At 36.1% G+C, this 23,851-nt stretch overlaps 1 long non-coding RNA gene across 2 annotated transcripts; it reads right to left on the reverse strand.

The window, feature by feature from the left end:
- Positions 1–1,004: 1,004 nt before the first annotated feature.
- On the reverse strand, positions 1,005–21,759 carry LOC138809292 (uncharacterized). Of its 2 annotated transcripts, none has more exons than XR_011366778.1 (3): positions 21,481–21,759; positions 14,012–14,140; positions 1,005–1,082 (listed from the first exon to the last, which is right to left on the reverse strand). It is a non-coding gene; the product is annotated as an uncharacterized lncRNA (long non-coding RNA). The 2 variants fall into 2 exon arrangements; XR_011366777.1 differs by lacking the exon at positions 1,005–1,082 and adding an exon at positions 12,889–13,063.
- Between the last annotated feature and the right edge of the window lie 2,092 nt (positions 21,760–23,851).

Genomic DNA, 23,851 nt, shown 5'->3' on the forward strand with positions numbered 1-23,851 from the left:
GGATGCCACTAGTCTTGGTCCTGTGTTCCATCCTAAGTAAATTCCTTTGTATGATTTTCTTAATATTAATCACCTATCTCCTGGCATCACAGTAATCATTCATTTATTCAACAAATAGCTGCTAAATAGCTACTAAATTTGTAGATCTAAGACAGTGGGTTTTAACTGATGGATACTGCTGGCTGCTATATCCAGCTCCTGCCCTGAGCAGTAGGAAAGTTCCAGGTCTAATTCTAGGGGCTAAAGGTCTATTGTGAAAAAAACAGTAAGTATATGAAGTACAAAATTCTCCTTTGAATTCTAACTGCAGAAAGAATGTGATGCCATCGGCTATGGTATATTTACTTCACAGTTTTCTTAGCATGACATTACCTATATGATACAATATTGTTAATTATACTACCCCAATCTTTCCCATTTCAAGATCCTTAAATACACATTGTACCACTCTCTGATTTGAAATTCCTCATTTCTATAAAAATAGTTTCTTTCCTCTGTGTGAGTGTATGTGCATGTGTACACTCATTCCTTATGAGGTCAGTTATTATGGGTCACTGCCAAAATATGGCTTGCCAATTTCTAACCATAGTTAAAGAAAAAAGTATTAGAGTTTAGCAAAAATTCTGGAGGATAATAAGCATAATAGTTTGTATATATACTAATATATCCTAACATGCTGTGAATAAATATATTCTCATATAATTGAGTAATATATAAAATAATACATATATATGTATATATTACCTTACCTATACACATCAAAAATTAAAGGAACAAAGTCCTCAGGATATAAACTATCAATCAAAATAAATCAACTTTCTAGGCACAGAAATTAGCAAATATCCTCAAAATAACTTCATGGTATCAATTCAACTCTGGTAGAAAAGCACAAAGCCAAATAAACAAGAGAATCTTTATTTCAATCAGTTCAGGCTACTTTAAGAAAGTAGGATAAATTGTGTGAATTAGGAACAACAGAGATTTGTTTCTTATAGTTTTTGAGTCTGGAATTTCAAGATCAGGAAGCCAGGATGGTTGGGTTCTGGTGAGGGAGGGCTTTCTTGTGGGATTCAGGCTGTCATCTTCTCATTATGTCGTCACATAAACAAAAGAAGCAAGAACTCTGTTATCTCTCTTGCAAAGACATTAATCCCATCCATGCATGTTCTACCACTTGTAGACATTTACCCAAGAGACATGAAAACATATGTCAAAGAGAAGACTTGAATTGAATAATTACAACAGCTTTATTCATAATAGCCCCAAACTGGAAACAAACCAAATATCCACAGAGAATATACAAGATGTTGTATAATCATATTGAAATAGTCTTTGGCAATATAACAGAACGAGCTATTGATGGCAATAATAATAAACATTAATCTCAGAAGCATTCTATTAAGAGAGAAAAGGCATGTGTTGTATTTGTATAAAATCATACACATTTGTAAAAGACTGAAGAACAGAGAAGGCTAATCTAAAGTGTTAAAAGTATGATAACTGTGCTTATGAGGACAGACTGCGGAGTTGAGCAAAAATGGATTTGAGGAAATTTTAGAGGGATAAAAATAAAAACTTTATATAACTTGATTGGGTTTCAGTTGTTAGGAAGTTGTTACAAGGGCTTTATATGGTTAATATTCAGATAATGTTACCCTCAAGTTCTGTACATTTCACATTGTAGCTTTTAGCTCAGCTATAAAAATGGAAGTTAAACCCAGTACTCGTGGCTCACACCTGTAATCCTAGCTACTCAGGAGGCTAGAAACTGAAGATCACAGTTCAAAGCCAGCCCAAGCAGAAAGCCTATGAGACACTTATCTCCAATGAAGCACCAAAAAAACTGGAAGTGGAGCTGTGGCTCAAGCTGTGGCTTGAGCAGAAAACCTTAGGGACAATGCTCAGGCCCCCTTAATTTCAAGTCTCAAGAGTAGCACAAAGAAGCCGGGTGCCAGTGGCTCACGCGATTTGAGGATCATGGTTCAAAGCCAGACAGGGCAGGAAAGTCCGTAAGACTCTTATTTCCAGTAAAAATCACTAGAAAACAGGGAGTGGTGCTGTGGCTCAAGTGGTAGAGCACTCGCCTTGAGCTGAAGAGCACAGGGACAGCGCCCAAGCCCAGAGTTCAAGTCCTGTGACTGACCAAAAAAAAAGAGTAGCACAAAGAAAAAGAAAGTTAAGAAGTGAAACTTATTTTAATACTCTATTAAATAACTATATTTAAACCTTGAGATCAAAGAAAGAGGGCTTGAAAATGACATATTTTCGCACATAAAAACTTGTTGATCTCAAATGATGTGTTAAAAAGCCATTTCATAATTAAAGTTTAATTGACTTACAAAGAATTTGTCTACATAAAACATACACAGTTCAATGTGTTAGGAAGTAAATATGTACCCATGAAAACATCACCATGATCTAGACCATGATTCTGTCTCCTCATCCAAACATTTGGTGTGGAGCAAACAGGGCTCTCTCTACCCCAACTCTAAGATGAGTACTTGACCAAGAACATTCTGAGGATTGTCCCCAGCAGTTTTGAATAATCACGTAGTCCAAGATAAAACCCAGTCCCAGACTGGCTGGAATTATTAGAAAAGAAAAGCTTTTGTTGTTGTTGTTGTTGTTGTTATTTTTGTCTTAGGGCTGCTGAGCTCATCTTTGAAAATATTCTTCCTGAGGGTAAAATCAACAAAGGGGAACGAATTGAGCAATGGGAGTAAGTGGAGAACCTGGATCCAGAGTGTATAGCTTTCTAATGGTATTTTTTCTTATTTAAATAAACTTAAATGACTTCCTTTCACTTGCAAATAAATAACTTTTAACATAATAATAAAAATAAGGCATTCTTGTAATGATAAACTTTAACAGAGCATTAAAATGCATCATTTGGAAGTGGGGCTGTGGCTCAAAGTGGTAGCATGCTATCCTTGAGGGAAAACACTCAGGGACAGTGCTCAAACCCTGAATTCAAGCCCCATGAACAGCAAGAAAGAAAGAAAGAAAGAAAGAAAGAAAGAAAGAAAGAAAGAAAGAAAGAAAGAAAGAAAGAAAGAAAGAAAGAAAGAAGGAAGGAAGGAAGGAAGGAAGGAAGGAAGGAAGGAAGGAAGGAAGGAAGGAAGGAAGGAAGGAAAGAAAGAAAGAAAGAAAGAAAGAAAGAAAGAAAGAAAGAAAGAAAGAAAGAAAGAGAAAGAGAGAAAGAGAAAAAGAGAGAGAGAGGGAGGGAGGGAAGGAGAAAGGAAGGAAGGAGAGAAGGATCATTTATATCATGTTGTAAGTTTACAAAAATGGATTTTTAAAAATACTTTTTATTGTAAAAATACTGTACAGAGGTGTTACAATTACATGAGTAATGTATGAGTATGTTTCCTATGGAGCATTGTTGCCTCCTCCTTTGATTTTCCTCTACCATCCCTTCCTTCCCCACTTCCCTAACTCCCCCTCTCCCACCCCCAGCCCCGCTGAAATTGTAAAGTTCATTTTCAACATAATGTCTTGTACATATCATTGTTACAATGGGTCAACCTGTATCCCTATTTAAAATTTTGTTTTTTCCTTTCCCTTCCAAATGCCTGGATTTGTATTTAATTTCAATCAACCCTTGTAGAAAGTCATTTCATAACCCATTATAGGATGTAATAATTGAGATGCTGAGACTTCTTCCAGAGTCTCATACTACAACTGCTAAAATAAAACTTGATTCCTGGCTCTAAAGAGCATGTGATTTCCTATATAATATAGGTCCTTGTTAATCATATTTTATTGAGTTATTTGTTGTTTTTCAAATTATTATTAACTGTTCTTTATGAAATATCATAGCTTGATTGGGCAAACGTCTTTCTGTAACACTAAACCTCACACTTCATAATTTTAGCTGTTCTGATTGTTTCCATAAACCTTGTGCATGTGGTTTCCTTCCATGATTTATAAACAACCATTAAATTCAATAAAATTACTATAATTTTTCTTTAAGAGCTTTCCAAATACTGTCCTTTCAAGCTGTAGAAGTCTTTCAATATGAAGAGATTCTAGTCCCCAGGGTTTGTTTGATTTATGTACAAATATGTTCAAAATATTTTGGGGGTGATACTTATTACCAGTACTTAAGCTTGTGTTATCTAATCAGCTTTCATCCTTATCATCATCATCATCATCATCATCATCATCATCATCATCATCATCCATTCTAAAATGTGAAACTAAAGATCCTTATTTTAAATGTGCAGAATTTTCAAATCCTTAAATAGATGATGTATTGATAGTGACTACTTTCCTTCAAGGTAAATGTAACTTAATATCACCAAGGATCTCAGGAGAAAAATTAATTCTTAGGTTTACTCAGCAAAATGTTCTAACTTCCTTTTGTAAAGTAACTGGTAATGGTAATGGCTCTTTCACGTTTACCAACATAATATGTGCTTTTCTCAGTACCCTTTGGTTTATTTCACTGACTCTCTGTCCTTGTTAAACAAAATGTTTGGATGCCAGCAGAGAAGGCTTTTGAGACCCACTTAGCTTGTGTCCCAAATGGTAAGGAAGAGACCCAAAAGGGTAAACTGCCTGGCATCCACGTGAGAGGCCAGCTGTTGAATATCATCATTGGTAGGTTTCAGGGATTAATTGAGCAGAGGCTCCGAATAGAAAACTCGGATTCTGACTCGGTCTTCATCAGGTCTTCTCAGTATGACTCCATTATCCTAACATGAAAGTAGAAAAGCAGTTCCTATTAAAAACAAATGAAGTGGAGCATTGGAGTATTTGATGTCAGGAAAAAAGACATGGTAAAAGGTGTCAAGAGAGTCGTGTTGAAAGTCCAAACTGTGCCGAAAAAAACCTGTTTTAGAGCATCACCAATGTGGAGTCTATCATAATAGGCCTGGCCACTGTGAAGGCACCAAATGAAGATAACCCAGAAGAGATAGTAACATGTTATGCTTGACTATCACAGCTTCGTGGGTAAATTCCTTGGTCCCCTGTTGGAGGCCCTGTTTGGGGAGATATTGGAGGCTTAACATGATGGATCCAACTGAAGGGAGCTGGTCAATAAAGGTTCAATACTGCAGGTTATACCTGACTCCTAGTGGCTGCTTCACTCTTCCTCCTGTTGGTAGCAAAGTGAAGAAACTTCTCCCTCATCCTGATAGTGTGAGTGGAGCCAAGTGCACTGGGCTACGCATGGACTAAACCCTCTGAAGCTTAAGCGAAAACAAATCTTTTCTTCCTTAAGCTGTTCTCTCGGGCATTTTCTTACATCAATGAGAAAAATGTTACACTGCAGCTTTCAAAGAGAGTTATATGTTGTATAGAAGCAATTTTACAACTCTATTGCCATTGATTCTCTTGCCACCCACCAAAACATGAACTCTTCCTATATATTTAACCAAGCGTCCTGAAAGCAACTGGATATACAATAAGCACACTTCGATTTTGTTTGTCCTTTCCACAAATGTGTGGCTGCTAGAATTTAGAAAGCCCATTTTTGGCTATGTTGGTGTTTTTAGAGGCCCTTCCCAGAAGAAAGTATACTTTTATCATCAATGTGCTTCTATTTAAAGGGAAGTTTACAACATGAGCTATTCCTGAATTGAATGAAACTCAGTATCATCAGCCATCAGGGCTGTCTGGTTATTATTTCTGCCTCCAGGAATCCAGAAAATACTTTACTGCAGCAAATGGTATCCTGTCAGGCAAATGAAGACAGTTTCACAGGAGAGAGAAGAGGAAATAGTACGAACTATATCAGGATGTACTGAAAAGAGACACTGAGTTTGCAGCTACAGAAATATAGGCAATCTTATTGATGTACTATAATGATTCTGATAAGAAGACAGAATCTGAAATATGTACCAACAAAGGTCAGGACTGTTACGAAAGTTTCCAGTCCTTCCTATATTTAACTCCTTATTCACCCAACCTTAGGATGTCCTTTCTAAATCTGAACACATTTTTCTTTTACTAAACATCTTCCAGTGATCTCCTACTCATTGTATGTTCCCATGATAATCTTACTGCATGAATTTTAAGCTTCATAGGACATACACAGTATCTAGAACCTTAAGGAAAATCAGTATTTAATTGTTGAGTGAAGGAGAAAGAGGGAAATGAATAATGATGAGGGGATTAGCTGTGGAATACTTTTGCCTCCAAACAAAAGTGAGGAAGATAAGAATGAATAATAATGAAATACAAAACAATGGTATAAAAAGAAACTTAGCAGCCAGGCACTGGTGGATCAGGCTTGTAACCCTAGCTACTTAGGAGGCTGAGATCTGAGAATGGTAGTTTGAAACCAGACTGGGCAAGAAAGCCAGTAAAACTCTTACCTCCAATTAGCCACAAATAAATAAATAAAGCTGAAAGTAGAGGAGCCTGACGTGGTACAGCACTAACCTTAAGAGAAAAAAAAAAAGCTCAGGAATGGTGTAGAGGCCCAGAGTTCAAGCCCTATGACTGACAAAACAAATAAAAATAAATAAATAAACAAACAGAATGTGCAATGTGTAATTCTTGGAATTCTGAAACTAAAAGCATCCAATGGCAACTTGTCAGCATTTCTCCTGGAGGATGTAGGTTGATATTTGTACTTTGATTAACCAGTTACACAATCTAAAGTAAGATATTAACCTGTAACCTACGACATTTTCTGTAGGAAACTTGTCTTACACATATACTGGGGAGTGACGATGCACAGAAAACTACATCCTGTGAAATTGAGAAAGGATTATCAGTCCTATTACATCTAGGAATATTAGAAATCCCTCATGCTAGCTTCCAGTTTCTGTTTCCTGATGTTTCCTGATGTATCATATTTTTAATTTTCGAATCTCATGTAACTATATGCCCTATGGACCTTTCAGTTCTTTTGACTTGTGTAATTGATGTAATTGGTACAGAGAATAGAACACTATGGTGACCTTTGATTTCATAATTTTAAATGATGGCTAGAAACACATGCATGAAAGAAACGAAAACATTAAAATACATATTTAAGGGTTCATTTTCCTAACATCACATTATCTGACCTTTTCCGCTTGACTCATACCTATACTAGATATTGCAAATAAGGGAAACCATGGGACCTATGCTTCTTTGGGCCTGGCTTATTTCACTTAATATAATTTTTTCCAAACCTTTCCATTTCCTAACAAATGGGGAAATGTCATTCTTTCTGATGGAGGCATAGAATTCCATTGTGTATATATACCACATTTTCTTGATCCATTCATCTACTGAGGGGCATCTGGGTTGGTTCCATATCTTAGCTATGGTAAATAATGCTGCAATAAACATAGTTGTGCTGGTAGCTTTAGTGTGGTCTTGTTTGTAAACATTTGGGTAAATGCCCAAAAGTGGGATTGCTGGATCATAGGGGAGATCTATGTGAAGTCTTTTGAGGAACCTCCATACTGCTTTCCAAAGTGGTTGAACAAGTTTACATTCCCACCAACAATGAAGTAAGGTTTCTTTCTGTCCACATCCCCTCCAGCATCTGTTGTTATTAGAGTTCTTGATTTTTGCTGTTCTAACTGGAGTGAGGTGATATCTCAATGTTGTTTTGATTTGCATTTCTTTTATGGCTAGGGATGTTGAACATTTCTTCATGTGTCTATTGGCCATCCTTCTTTCTTCTTCAGAGAAGTTTCTCTTTAAGTCTTTCGCCCACTTATTTATTGGGCAGTTGTTTCTTTGAGGATTTGTTGTTGGGTGGTTTAATTTTTTGAGTTCCAAGTATATTTTAGATATGAGACCCTTGTCCGTTGTATGGCTAGTAAAGATCTTCTCCCAACATGCATGTGTTTCTAACGCATTTATAAGATTATTTCTTTGTTGCTTTGTATGTCCCTCCCCCACAGTGTAACCCCCGCTTTCACTATATTTGATGTCAGTATAACATGTGGAGGAGATGGGGACAAACAAGTCGTTTAAGGATTCAGGTGGACCTGTTGCAACAATGAGAAGTACAAAATGTCATGTCAAAACCAGCTTTACAATGTCGGTGTGGGGGGGGGAGGGGGGTATAATTGGGTGGGGGGAGGGGGGTAAAATTGGGTGGGGGGAGGGGGGAGGCAGGGAAGGGAAGTGAAGGGTAAACAAAGGAGGAGGCTGCAATGCTTGGTAAGAAATGTATGCATTATTCTGCCCATGTAATTGTAGCCCCTCTGTACAGTATGTTCTCAAATAAAATAAAATACAATTAAAAAAAAAATGATGGCTAGACTGAGTGAAAGAATGGTGAGGGGAGGGGAATGATGATCCTTTGATTATAGTCTTACTTTCAGGTCACTTCTGGTTTTGATTAGGCAAATGCTGCAACCTCTGAAGGTAGAAAAAGCACTAATGACATACCTATAGAAGTTGGAGGTGGGGGGGCTGGGAAGTTGGCTCAGTGGTAGAGCGCTTGCCTTGCATGCCTGAGGCCCTGGGTTCGATTCCTCAGCACCACATAAGCAAAAAGAAAAAAAGCTGGAACTGGATCTGTGGCTCAAGTGGTAGAGCACTAGCCTTGAGCTGAAAAGCTGAGGGACAGAGTTCAGGCCCCACGACCGGACCCAAAAAAAAAAAAAAAGAACTTGGAGGTGGTAGATTCTGAGTGAAGTGAATAGCCACATAGATTTTCAGAAAATAAAAGAATCAGACAGTTAGTATGCCATTCAACAATTTTATAATATTGTCTACTTTGTAAAAATAACAACAGAAAGAATGAAGAATATCAGGTCCATCAAATTATGTCTGTGCTCCTAAGGAAAGGTGTATAGAATACCAAAGGAGCACTGAGTAGACTTTTTCCTCTGATGGTCAGAATATGACTCAGTCCTGAATAAAAATCACCAAACAGACAATGTAGGTTACAGGGGTCATGGAATCAAAGGCAAGCTAAACAGAAGACTATGCAGACAAAGTTTAGTAAGTTTTAGAACAAGACAAACAACTTCCTAGAAAGTCTCTCCTAAAATTGATTTTATTCATTCATTCATTCATATATATATATATATATATATACCCTGAATTAGATACTGTCAAGTGGAAGGATCTTGAATGGTTTGCAATTTTTACAGAGGGGTACTTAGAGTCTTAAGCTTCCCATCTGTAACAGCAGATAAAGACAAGAAGGGTAAAACGTACCTATAAAGGTAAAATTAGACACTAAACAAAAGAACATATCTGAAGCTTCTAAAGTACAGAATACACCAGTGGCTTTTGATTGGTTATATGAGAAAAAATAATTACTTTAACTTTATGCCTTTTGCTCAAGTGATAACTGAAGTAATATTTTCCAAATGTTTAGGCTCCAGATAGAAAGAACAACAGCTATTTATTTCTCTCTGTTCTGGAAGGCAAAAATTGAGATGCAGGCGAAACTAGTTCTCTGATGAGGGCTTTCATCCACCATTTCAGATTTTGTGCTAAATACTCACAGGAGACAAGGAGAGCTTTGATCTTCTCCTCTTCCAAGGGCATTAACTCCATTATGGAGAGCTCACCTAAAATTATTTACCTCTTAAAGGCTTCATCTTTCCAAATATGCTTCAAATTCTGTCACATGGAGGTTAAAGCATGGACAATTAACATATGAATTTGGCAGGGAACATAAACACTTAGTCAATAGTATTTCTTCCCTGGTACTCCAAAATCCATTTCCTTCTATGAGCAAAATACAGTTAATCTATCCAATATCCTCCTGAAGTTTTAGCTAATTCCAGTATGAATTCTTGAGTCTACAATCCTTGTCTAAATATCACTTGAATCAGACAAGTGAAATTGATGAATAATTCACCCTGAAGTAAACTTCCTCTCTAACTTTGAATCTGTGAAACCAGAAGAATTATGTGCTAATAGAATGCAGTGGTAAGACAGGTATGGGTTAGATTTATGATTTGAATATGATATTTCTCTCATAGACTCATATGTTGAATGCTTAGTCCTCCAGTTGATTCCAGGTGGGGGATGAGGGCAGTAGTGTGATTTGTGGAAGGGGGGAGAAGTATGGAAAATTTAAGAGATGAGGTCTAGCTAGAGGAAGTACTATGTCTTTCTCTCTCCCTCTCTCCCTCCCTCTCTCTCTCTCTCTCTCTCTCTCTCTCTCTCTCTCTCTCTCTCTCTCTCTCTCTCTCTCTCTCTCTCTCTCTCTCTCCCCCACATACACACACTGCTGCTAACCATGAGATAAAGAACCTCCTTTGTCATCTATTCTTGCCACCATTATGTTCTGCCAAAGTGTATGAAGCCAAGCCATCGAACAGATATAGACATAAATACATGAAAGTGTAAGAAAAATGTATCATTCCTCCCTTAAGCTGGTTCTGGCAGGTGCTTTGGACATAATGATGTAAAACTAATATAGGAGATGTTTCCTTTCCAAAGGAAAGAAACCAAAGGAAGGAAGGAAGAAAGGGAAGGAGGGAGGGAGGGAGGGAGGAAGAGGGAGGGAAGGAGGAAGGGAGGGAAGTAAGGAAAAAGAAAGAAGGAAGGAAGCAAGGAAGGAAAAAAAGTAATGTGTCCAGAGCAAACTAAACCCATTATATTGATGTCTTAGGGCTCAAGAACTGCTCTCTGGTTTGATGATGTGCCTTCTGGGTATCTTGTTATGAGGGTCCAGCTCTTGCAGGTCTGCTGAGGAGGAGGAACACACTCCCAATGTTCTTCCAGACAAGGTCTGAGATACCCAGTAAAGCTTGGAAGTGTAGGGATTCTGACACTTCATTCCTAGGTGTAGGTGATCCCACGTTAGGGCTCTAGTCAAATAGCATCAGCCTATTGTTAGTGAGACACTGACTCTGATGATTTTTTAATTATCTTTAAGGTTATTCTTCCCTTTTCCTTTTCTTGCTGGTAACACTTGAATCCTGGAACTTAGGTTTCCTAGGTAGGCAATATTCCTCTTAAGTTATGCCTCCAGCTTTTTCATATTTTCACTGTTTTTTGCATAGGGTCCCACATTTTGTGCTGGCCAGCTTGGAATGTGCACCTCCTGTATTTGCTTTCCACATAGCTGAGAAGACAGGCAAATGTTACCTTGCCCCTCTCTTTTAGGATGGAGTTTTGCAAATTTTTGCCAGTCTGTCTTTAAACCTATATCCCTCTGTATCTCAGCCTCTAGAATATCAAAGATTACAGATATGAAGCACCACCACTGGCTGATTTGTCCCCTTAGAATGCAGATTGTGTTCACAGACAAATACTTCATTTTCCTGAGTTTGAAGAACCTAAATAGTCCAGTAGCCTTCCTTTAATTCTCCTGAGTCTCCATCACTTCAGACTGGAATAGAATTTCTGCTTACATGTTCTTCTAATCACTTGATTGAGTAATATTCCCAAAGCATTGTCACTGTCTTCTAAAATGATCTTCATACTTTCTTATGCACAAGCTGAGAGCTCTCTAATTCTTTTAAATTGGGCTTCTTTTTTTGCTTAAAAATTCCTGTTCTATACGTCTGTCTCTTGTTAACATTGCATTATAAGCAGTCACGAACAATCAAACCACCCTTGTTCTTTACTTAGAAATGCTTTCAGTTAACTATCCAATTTCATCATGTATTTGCCTCTAAAAAATACTTGAGCTGGGCGTTGGTGGCTCATGTCTGTAATCCTAGATACTCAGGAGGCTGAGATCTGAGGATCATGGTTCAAAGCCAGCCCAGGCAGGAAACTCCATGAGACTCCTATCTCCAATAAGCCACTCAGAAAACCGGAAGTGATGCTTTGGTGCAGTGGTAGAGCGCTTGAGTTGAGTTGAAGAGCTAAGGGACAGTGCCCATGCCCAGAGTTCAAGCCTTATGACCGACCAAAAACAAAAACAAAAACAAAACTTGAATGCAAGCATAATTCAGCAAACTTCTTTACCACTTTATATCAATGATCACCTTTATTCAAAATTCCAAGAATATATTTATTATTGAGCTCTCATTGGAAGGCCCTTAACCATCATCTTTCTGCTCATGTTTGGTTTATGAGTATGCATGAATTCAGTAAGTACATGGAATATTACACTACAGCTTTCCTCTTTTCTTCTTGAGCTCTTATCAGAATCCCTTTTCATAGTCCATTCATAGGTATCTTGGAATTTCAGTATGCACCTGAATATTCTAATCCTCTTAACCCATTACTCAGTTCTAAAAGTGTGTCATAATAGAGCAGCACCAAAATATGTCCTAGCACTGCCTTCTCAAAGTCCTCATACCCAACATGCCCACCATACTTGGGGTGGCTTAAACAACATACATTTAGAGAGAGAGAAAGAGAGACACAGAGAGAAATTGACAGAGAGAGACTAAGAGAAGGAATTCTAGATTGCCTAATGAGGATACTAATCATGAAGGCCTTTAATCATGAATTCCTTCAGTCTCGTTATCTCATCTAAATTTGACTACTTCCCCAAATCCCTCCTCCAGATTATTACATTGGATGCTAGGGTTTCATGAATTTGGGGGAAACCCAACAATTTGGTCTGTAATCAAAAGTAAGGCTGTTGCTATTGATATATAAAGAAATTTAGTTGGGATAGTAACATTATTGGAATTTACAGATATTGTGAAAAAGTATACTAGTATACCTAAACTTAATAGTACAAAGATAAATGGAAAAACATTCAAAAGTAGAAATGACCATTGTCATGATCTACAGGAACCTAGTAAAACATGGCGACTAAATGCACTGTGGTATCGAGTGGGGAAGGAGGGTCCTAAACATATTTTTTAAGGACATTGAGAAAAAATTGAGATCTAAAAATGTACTTTAAGTTAGCAAGAAAGTGCCAATGATGATTTATTAGTTGTGACACATGTATGATAATAATGTTAATGTTACCAGTGTCAGGATCTGGAGGGTTTTGTAAGGAGTCTCTATTAAAGAATTAATCAGAGAGACAAAGCATTTTTCTTAGCAGTAGAGTTTATTCAAAAGTGAAAGCACACTGTCAAGAGTGACAGTTGGTTCATTTCTGGGTCTTCAGTTCTATTCCATTGGTCCTCAGGTCTGTTCTTGTGCCAGTACCAGACTGTTTTGATTACTATGGCTTGGTAATAGAGTTTGAAGTTTGGTATTGATATTCCTCAGCACTGTTCTTCTGGAAAAAATTATATTAAGTGGAGTAAGCTAGACTCAAAGAAACAGGTCCCATGGTCTCCCTTATCTGCAATAACTAGTATATGTCTAGGATAAGCAGAAAAGGTCAAAAGCTATGTACATATGACCATATAACCTGATGCTAAGCAAAATAAAACCCAAGATAGGGACACAAGAGATTTTATCTTTCTTGTTGTTCTTTTTAATGTACTTATAATGTACTATGTGATTTTGTTTTTGTTTCTTTGTATGTTCTTCCCCCGTGATATCACTGTTATCCAGTGTCCTGAATCTTGTATATACATTTTTCTAATATGGGGAGGGGAAGGGAAATAACAAAATGCTGAAATAAGGATACAGGATGACCCATTATAACAATGAGTTGTACAGGACAGTATGTTGAAAACGAACTTTACAACTTTGTGGGGTGGGGGAGAGGGAAGAGTTGGGGAGGTGGGGAGGAAATGGATGTAGGGGAAACATAAAGGAGGGGATAAGAATGCTCTATAGGAAATGAACTCATTACCTTGCTCGTGTAACTGTAATCCATCTGTACAGTATCTTTACAATAAAAAAATATATATTAAGAACAACAAAAAAAAGTGGCAGTTGGGCTAGAGTCTAGCAACTCGTAGCCTTGTGGCTTAGGTTAATTCTCATTTATTCTCTAGGAAGGTGTTTAGGGCATCTCCTACTTGGAAGTAATTAAATTAGTTTGGGTTTGACTGACATATATGGGTTATATCACTCAAGCTATACTGCCCATGTGCTGAATGCTCATTCCCAAGTTTTTAATCAGATGCAGCTGTTAATAAAGGGAAAACATTTAAAAGGGTATTTGGTGTCATCATCATTGTGCAAAATTTCTCATTGCTTTCCTCAAAGAAATGAAAACCAATCATCTCTCCTTACCTTATTACCTCAATGAGAACCAATCATCTCTCCTTACCTTATTACCTTAGTTGCATGAGGCACACAAGCACAACCACAGAAGGTGTTCAGGGGCATTCCTGGGCACTTGGGGAATGACACGCTTCACACCAGTCTTATGTGCCCCAGTTATCTGCTCACTTCTGTTCTGTAGAGGTAGAGGAGTGTGTGAAATATTTGTAATATTCTGGAAACTTTTTTGTAAATCTGGAAATATTTTAAAAGGTAATAACATTTTCTCTTTTAAAAATAATGATACAACTATGGCTCAAAAGAGTTATCGGAAGTGGTGCTATGGCTCAAGGGGTAGAGCGCTCACTTTGAGCTGAAGAGTGCAGGGACAGTGCCCAAGCCCAGAGTTCAAGCCCCACAACCGACAAAAAAAAATTATCAATAAGTGGATGTTACATGTGTGTTTCAACACCCCTACCATAATGTATTGCTGAAATCGATCAATGAATGAGGTAAAGTTGTCTTATCCAAATCAATAGGAACAAGATTGTCATGCAAGTCTGCTCTTCATCTTTTTCCAAGTGAACATGTTAGGTGTCAGCTTTTAGAACTGTATCTCATTCTAGTAGTTAATGTTTAACAGTATAGGTTACTTGGGAAAAGGTGGAGATAAACATCAAAGTTCATACTTGATTACAGATATGATAAATGCAGATAAATTAGTATCCATGGATCTCTTTATCAGCAGTCTAGTATAGCATGTGAAAAAAAACCTGTTAGATACCAATAAGGAAACTGAGACTCAAAAGAACTGTAAACAGAGAGATCAAATACCCTCATCATGCTTGGTAGGGTGTTAAAATTCATGTTGTGTAACAAGCATACTGAAACTAGTGTTCAGTTTGACTAACATTGCCTTTTATCAAATTTAAATTCCTCTGAACTAGTCAGGTTATTTGTGTAGGCACTAATTGCTGTAAACTTCCCTCTTGCATTGCTTTCACTTTTCACTCGATTGAGTGAATGTTTTAATATCTCTTCTGATTTCTTCCATATCCTACTGTTCATTCATTAGTGTGCTGTTCAATCTCCATGGATTAATATGTCTGTAGTTTCTCCTGCTGTAGATTTCTAGTTTTACTACATTGTTATCTCATAAAATATAAGTAATTCTCTCAGTTTTTTAGAATTTGTTGAGGCTTGCTTTGAGGCCTATAGAAGGTCTATTTGGGAAAGATTTCATGTGCTGAGGAATATGTATTCTGTAGCTCTTGGGTAGAACATTCTGTGGTTGCTCATTCCTCTTGACTTTAGGTGTGCACCAGTGTTTCTTGACATGATGAATACTCACACTCAATCTGGATAAGCATTCAGGGTGATTCACACTAATACACGGCTGCAGAATAACTTTGACTTAAATTGGGCATAATGCATGCACAGCCAGTCCTCAGTTTCTATGTTTCCTCACCTGCATTTAAAGAAATTCTAATTGCTTTATAAAGTAAGCCAGTTGCTGTCAAAATGCTTTCAAAACATCAAAGGGGAAGACACTTTCTATTTATTTTGTGAGACCACAGTCACTCTGATATCAAAGCCAAATATACTATAAGAAAAGACAAATTCAAATCCTTGAAGAACATTAAGGCAAGAATCCTCAATTAAATATTAGCCTATTGTATTCAACACTTTGAAAGGATCATATATGTGACCAAATAGAATATATTTCTGTGAGGAAAGATTAAACATATGCCAATCAATAAATAGAATATACCACATTGATAGATGATTATTTAAATCCCACAATCATCTCAGAAAAATTGAGAGAAAACATTGCACAAATATCAACCTCCTTTCATGATAAAACCACTAAAATATTAACAATAGAAAGATATTTTCTCTACATGACAAAGGTCATACATAAAATCCTGTACTAGTAAGGCCCTGACTTAAACTTCCATACTGATCATCATCATCATCATCATCATCATCATCATCATCATCATCATCATCATCATCTATCCAGGATACAAGATAATTATATAAATTTTGATTTATTCACTACCGAGCAAGCAATCTAAAGCCATACAAATTCTATACCTCCACAATGCTAATAACATTTTGTAGATGACCATTTGAAATAACTCTAATATAGATCTGTCTTTGGTGCCTATTTTTTAATTATTTCTTACATTCAACAGATCACTTTTGAGCTGTAACATAATGAAATATTTACCTCTAAAATATAGTTACTCTTACTTTCAAATAAAAGCTAATAATATAGGGATTTTTCTGCAATAGGGGCAGCAATAGGGGTTGGATAATGAAATCCAGTTTTCAGAAGCAACACAGCTAGTTAGAGGTTTAGGAAAGCAGAAGTGCCTGCAATGAGCTCAGTTCAGTAGAGTAATTCCAGCCCTACTGGCGATTCTGAGAGTCTCATAGTCTTCTTTAGCATATTTTTTGTTGTTGTTGTTACAGTAGCCAGACTTGTTTCCAACACTGATAATCAATTTTTTAATACCAAGGTATGTATTTAAAAGAAGATATCTCATAATAAGAAGTCATAAAACGGGGAAATAGCTAAGACAGAATGCTGGATAGGATTAAGTAGTCACAATACCATTCAGGCAAAGAACTGGAATATCTTACTATAAAACCACAAAGAAATGGATACCATTATTTCCTGCACCCTAAAATGTAGGCTTAAGGTTCAAACAGTCCTAATGGGAACCAATAAAAATATCCAGGAAAAGCCTGGATAGGCTCATGCCTATAATCCTAGCTATTCCGAAGGCTGAGATCTGAGGATCACTGTTCAAAGCCAGCCTGGGAAGGAATGTCCATGAGCTCTTATCTCCAATAAACCACTAGAAAACCGGAAGTGGCGCTGTGCCTCAAAAAGAGCGCAGGGACAGTGCCCAAGCCCAAAGTTCGAGGTCTAAGACTGATTATATATGTATACATATATGTATATATGTGTACACACACACACACACACACACACATATATATGTCCAGGAAAAATCTCGACTGTCACAAAAATATTTTTTAATGGTTTTCAGTAATGTCAGTATGACTCAACGAAGGCAATCTGAATGTTGTTACTACTCTGGAAATAGAGAAAGAAGGAAATACAGATAGTTTTCAAGAGAGAAAATTTCTACCTTTGATCTACAAACTTACTTAATTTAAAGCCCATCATGTTAAAAGTAGCATGGTTGAAAAATGTGAGCAGACATAAAGAGAACAAAGTTCAGCAGAAGTGTAAACTCTTCACTCTCAGCAGAACTAGATGGTGGAAAGCCAGCATTTGATTCCAAGACCATATCCCCCTCCAAAAAAAAAAACAAGAAAATGACTAAATAACATAGGAAAGAAATATATATGTGTGCATTAATGAAGGCAAGATCTGGGCCATTTATTACTTAACATTCCATGAAGAAAATATCAAATAATGACAGAATTTCTTAATTCTAAAATATTTCAGTTACTTAGCACTTGACTTGTACAAAAATCAGACTTGCTTGCTTTTTCCCAGGTCTCCAAAAACTCAAATACGTGAAGAAAGGCAGTAAGCCATTGAAGTTGTAGTTAAAAAGGACTAAGCAGAGACCTTATATGATCTGTATAAGCACCAGACCCAATTTCTAGTCACACAGTCGCCCTGGGATAGTATTCTATCTGGCTTCAGTTTCCTAACTTTTGTATGAGGTTTGAGTCATGGAGTTTATGTGAGAATTTAATACGGCATACAAACTATAAGACATATTCCCAGATACATAGGATTATTCTGAATTCTTTTATTACAAAATGTTTGAGTGGGAATCCTGAATTAAGACAAGTGGGAATGGTAAAGAGTGTCATTTAAAAGTTTGAAAAATAATTTCTTAATAAGATTACATGCTCTTCACTCATTTTAGTTATGCCTACTAACAGAAGTTCATACTCTGATAATTAACTCAATGTTAAAATTTTTGTCACATAATGCACAGATATGAGCTTTTAAACATATATATGTATATATGTATGCAGATGTATATATGTATATATGTATGTATATATACTTATATACATGTATTTAAGTATATATACATATACACTTATATACATATACACATGTATACATATGTGTGTATATGTATGTATATTTGCATGTGTATATTCATAAATATATACATGTATATGTCTTTATGTATATATATATGTATATGTATACCTAAAGGAACAAGTATAATCAGAAATTTCTCACATAGTAAGAAATCTTCAAGGGAAAATATCCTCCTAACCAGGAAAAAATGAAAGCATTCAGAATCTCCTCTCAGAGTTAAATGAAGGGTTGAAGGCATGGCTCAAGACTCTGAGTTCAGTCCCTAGCACTGACCACAAAAAAAAAAGCTAAATAAGTGACACTTTCTTTAGAAAATAGACTATAATGATTTCTCAGCAAGTTACTGTATATGGGATGCTGGCTTGAATTTACTGTCTTGGAGGAAATGCTATGGACAGATAGAGGCTTGCTGGTTTCTGTCTTTGCTGAGGGATTTTTTGTTTCTGAGGCTGGGAGAAGAGAAAGATAGGAAGGATAAGAACAGCCAAGTGCTGTCTGCAGGGCCTCTAGGGACCTGACCACCACCAAACGTGTACTGCAAGGAGGGCTGGATGGCTTTGATCTTGATCAAGATTTCTCAGGCATCACTGGAAGTAGCTAATTGTGAGCCCACTTGGGAATAGGTTCTGGCTAACTGTCCCCTCAGTCACCTGCATTTCTTCTACATCCCTCCTGGGCCTTGACTCACCAGAAACCAACACCAATTTGATGCTCCCCTGGGACCATAGCACACAGACACACTAAGTTCCTACTCCCCTATCCTGCCTAGGCCTGTGGTTGATTATTAACCACTCTTTAAAAACACTCTAAACAACATTGCTGTTTATTAAAAAAAAAACCAACCTTAAATCACTAGTAGCAAGAAAACAAACAACCAGATGTTTGTTTCATGATGTTTCGTAATAAAGAAAATAATCACATACTGAAACAATTTACTCTTTATTCAGTTTTCATACTCAATGACACTAAATTTGCACAAAGAGAAGGTGAATCAATAAAATCCCAAGAATCCTAATGAATACTATCCTCATTCCCAGTCCTCACCTCCATTAGAAGGAAACAGATCAAAAATTGGAGATTTCTTCTGTGGGGGAAAAAAGAGCCCTCAGACACAGAAACTTCCTTCTGTCTTACCACCTCTCAGTAGAACATGATGAAAACTAAAGATCTCATCTTGAATCCTCAGGCAAGGAGAAAAGCAGATTCAGGGTGTTGGCAAGGGGCGTGGGCAGGCGGGGGAATGGTCATAATCAACACAAGTAGCAATAAACTGTGATTTAAGAAAACTGAAAGAAATGCACAAAACAAACTTCTTGAGAGAATAAGAAACTAATTTGTAAATAAATTGAGATGTAAAACAATAAAAGAAACTCCACTTCTATCCAATTACATGGAAGAATTGTGTACATATAATATTGAGCTAAAGAAAATTCATTATGAACCCATCATTTCATTTTGTTCAGGAGGTTAGAAAGTATACAATCCAAGCATATGATTTTTATTTTACAGCACATGTCTACTTGCCAGTATTTTGAGGTAAGATTGTGGACATTTTTCTAGTTTGGTATACCAAACTAGAATTATTTCCTTTGGTTCCTATTGATCATAACTAATGAGGAACAAAAACTTCAAAAGATTTGTAAAGCAAAAAGAGTATATCAAGTGTTGACTAATCTTACAGTTTACTTGAATGATTTCTATTTGAATATGAATTCCTCAAGAAAAAATTTTGTATACAAGTGAGATTATCACCAATAAATGCAGAAGAAAAGAATAAAAAGATTAAAGCAAATAGAGAAAGAATCATCTCATGGGTGGCATGAAAAGATGATAATTTAAAAAAAATATATTCAACCTTTCCAAGCAGGATTGAACTCAAAGACAGCATAGAAAAAGTAAATATATTATAAAAGATAATTTCTTTAGATAAACCTGTGGGTAAAAATGTGCAGTGATATATTATAGGAAACATTAATATAGAATAATTAGCAGTATGTTTAAAAATTGTTATACTGAATTTCCTGAATAAGAAATATTCCTTGAAACATTGGGATAGAGAAAAAAAATAGTAATCTGAAGGAGTAAAGAATTTCAATGACCTAAGATTACTCCAAAAAAAAAAAAAAGCAAGAATGTTTACAAATTCCTAAAAGAAAGGAAATGTGAACTGAGAATTTTAGACCCAATAAAATTGTCCTCCAGTATTATAGACATTCCCACACATGAAATAATTCAGGATCTTATCATTGAATATATCTAAACATAGAATTAAACTAAACAAGTAAGAGAAACATTTTAAAAAATGTGTCAATAATGGAAAACTGTACCATGCAATAAAATCATTCAATGGTCTCTCAAAAATTTTTCTTTATTTGGAAGAGATCTTTTAGAAATAATCCTTGTCCTAACAAGTTTAGTTATTCCTATGGTTTACGTGTTTCTTTTTTCTTCTGCTAAAATCAAGTAAGATTAAAATGAATATATCTTATTGTTAGATAGAAGTCATTAGTCTTTCCTTTTTTATAAATTATTATTTCTACATAGTTCTTTCTTATCACAATGCATGAAATAAATATGAATTATAATTGCTTCATATCAACTCAGTGATTATTAATTACTTGGTGCTAAAACTTGGGTTCTTTTTCTGTACAGTTTGAACTAATCATAATGCATTTGTAATATAGTCTATAAAGACAATAACGCCATTATTCTAACAGTTCAAATGGAGAGAAAATTGTAAGTACAATAAAGATAAAATTTGCCCAGTTACTTTTATCTTTGCTTTCAAGAAACACTTTACATTTATTACTACTCATCTAACCAAAATCCTACATTGAACTGCATGACAAGTACACCACTAATTTAAAAATACTGAATTAACTAAATACGGCCATGTTATAGTAAGCGCCAACCCACCTAGCACAAGAATTCTATACATTTCCCTCATTAAACCCTTGTCAGGCAAAAGTACTAATTGACTAGAAGAAAATTGGTGAGGGAAGAAAGGAAATAATTTTAAAGAATTCAGGCTGTGCTCTCTCACAAGCCACATAAATGACTGTGATTCTGTGTGTTACAGACTGAATGACTATAATGTCCTCTGTTTAGGATGCTATTGTGTTTCTCCATCGGGTGCAGGTTTTCCTAGTATACCCAAGGTTGTAAGTCTCACTAGGAGCTTTCTAGTTTCAAAGCATTATTCAAATGTAATCTATTAACAATGGATCCTGTATTTCAAATGTTACAAAAATGAAATGTGTCCTGAAAATTTAAATACTCTTCGTTATAGATAAACATAAAAGAAAACCATTTTAAGTTAAGAGGAAAAAAAAACACCTTTAAACCACCATCCTTGTCAAACACAGGTTACAGTAGTTTCACATTTGAGAAAAGAAAAATGCCAATTATAGAAGAAAATCATTTCTTACCTTCCCCACATGAAAAAGGGCTTTCTTTGTGTGCTTGTGCCCACCCTAGGTATATCAGGCCTTGATGCTGTCCTTGAGCTTTTTTGCTCAGGGATAGTACTCTACCACCTGAAACTACAGCTCCACTTCTGGCTTTTTTGGTAGTTAACTAGAGATGAGAGTCTCACAGACTTTCCTGCCCAGGCTGGCTTTTGATCCATGATCCTCAGATTTCAGACCCCTGTGTAGCTTCCAGGATTACAGACATGAGATATCCAGAAGAGGGCTTTCTTCATGATAGTCCATTTGTTTCTGATGCTAAGCTATATTTAGATTTAAATTATTATGTTTGGGAATATGATTGAAGAATGGTAAATCCTAGAAATGAGTTACCTGGGGAAATTGGGCGACATTCAACTGAATGAAAAATTTCCTTCTCAAGAAACACCTGTCTACTTCCAAGGTCTTTGCAAACACTTATAAATCTAGTTAAACAGTCAACCTTTGTGCCTTTCATCTTGTCATCCTAAATATGGCTTAAAGCCTAGTTGTATTTTGGAGCCTGTTTTAACACATAGTACTAATTTTAGAAGGTTGATGCAACGTTATTTCAATCCACTGAGACTCGGAAAATACTACTCTGTAGGATGAGCTTGACAGGCTGAGTAGTTTCAAAATGAAAATAGTAGAAGGGCCTAAGGTCTCTTTTTCTGATCTTCTCCCGCCCTTTCTTTCCAAGTCAAAGTAACTCAGAACTAGAATTCCTCTTCCCCAAGGCAGGTTCTAATGTCTAGAAATATTACTCTAACATTGCATCACCATTCTGCATAGGCACTGGCTTTACAGATCATTAGACTTGTGTTCCAGAGCTGTCCTACCCCATGACCAGAAGTACCATTGCTACAGAAAGCAGCCAAGAATTATTCTTGGTCTGAACAAACAGGCATTATTCCATGTATTACCATTAGATCATATACCCTGGCCTAGTCATATTTTTACATGGCTTTTCATTCTTTATAAAGATAACACATCAAACGAGACAGCCGTTTTTTGTTATAGGAACATCAGCCATGACATTTATGTTGAGAAAGGGACGATATTGAATTACTAAGCATTTTTTATTAGTCAGCTTACTGTTATATCACAAAATACTAAAAATAATCAACTTATAAAGAGAAAGGGTTTATTTGGGCTCAAGTTTTAGAATTTCTAATCGATTGCCACTGAATATATTGCCTTGGTTCTGTGGCAAGTCATCACAGCCTGGTGGAAGCAGATAGTGGTGAAAATTTCTCATTTCTTGGCTACCAGAAAATTAAAAGAGAGAGAGAAAGAATGGAAGAATAGGGGTAAGCATTCCAGTATTTCCTTCAAAGGCATGTGTCCAATGATCCAATAGCCTTCTACTAGGCCCCACTTTCAGATTATTCCCTCATGTCCTAACAGCAACATGAGCTGGAGACCAAGAGTTTAACACACGAGACTTTGGGAACATTTGAGATCCAACCTATAGAAGGTATCATGCCTTACCACTACCTAATTGAAATCAACATATGCTGATTATGGTGGCAAGTATTCAAATAAATTTTCCATGTGATAGCAGCAATACTATTAAAATAGATGTGTATCCTCTATAAAAGGTTAGACAAACTGGAGATCGCAAAAGTTAAGAAACATAAATCTAATGCCAGAACTGAGGTCTACCTTTCCCATAACCAAAATAATTTGCTCTCTACAGTAAAAAAAAAAAATGCTTACATATTTTATCAAATTGGTATATAAATCTAGAGCATTATTTACTGTGAAGAATTTTAGGTAATTATATCTAGACTAAGCATTCCATAAATTGACACAACACACACACACACACACACACACACACACACATCAAAGATCTTTTGCAGTATCAAATTTTACTAAATTTCAAGAATTCGAGGTGAATAGAAACTCATACATAACAGATTATATGAGCTATTACATGGTTTACACAATAACTTCTAGGAAGCTATCCACATAAATCTACAACTCTGTTTACTATGAACAATTTTCCGTAATAATAACCAGATAAGGCATACCAAAAATATGGTCTCCTTGCCCAGCAACTATCAATATTTGGTTTACCACACTCTCAATGAGCCTAACAAAATAATCAATAAAAACTTGCTGTGTTAACTAATTCCTTTTAAAAAGCTGGAGTTTTTGCCCTCCAAACTCTTTTCCCTCTAATTGTAGTAATGATTAAATAAACGTGAACAAAAATCTATGAACTTCTGCACATTCTATGAATGATTCCACAACTGTATTTTTTTAAATATCAGCTTCCAAAAGTCGATGATGCAGTTACTTTATAACTTAATCGTCTACTCTTGCCAATTAAAGAAAATATTTCTAA

This window comes from Dipodomys merriami, unplaced genomic scaffold, assembly GCF_024711535.1.
Source record: "Dipodomys merriami isolate MVZ:Mamm:240054 unplaced genomic scaffold, mDipMer1.0.p SCAF_49, whole genome shotgun sequence".
Taxonomy (NCBI): Eukaryota; Metazoa; Chordata; class Mammalia; order Rodentia; family Heteromyidae; genus Dipodomys; species Dipodomys merriami.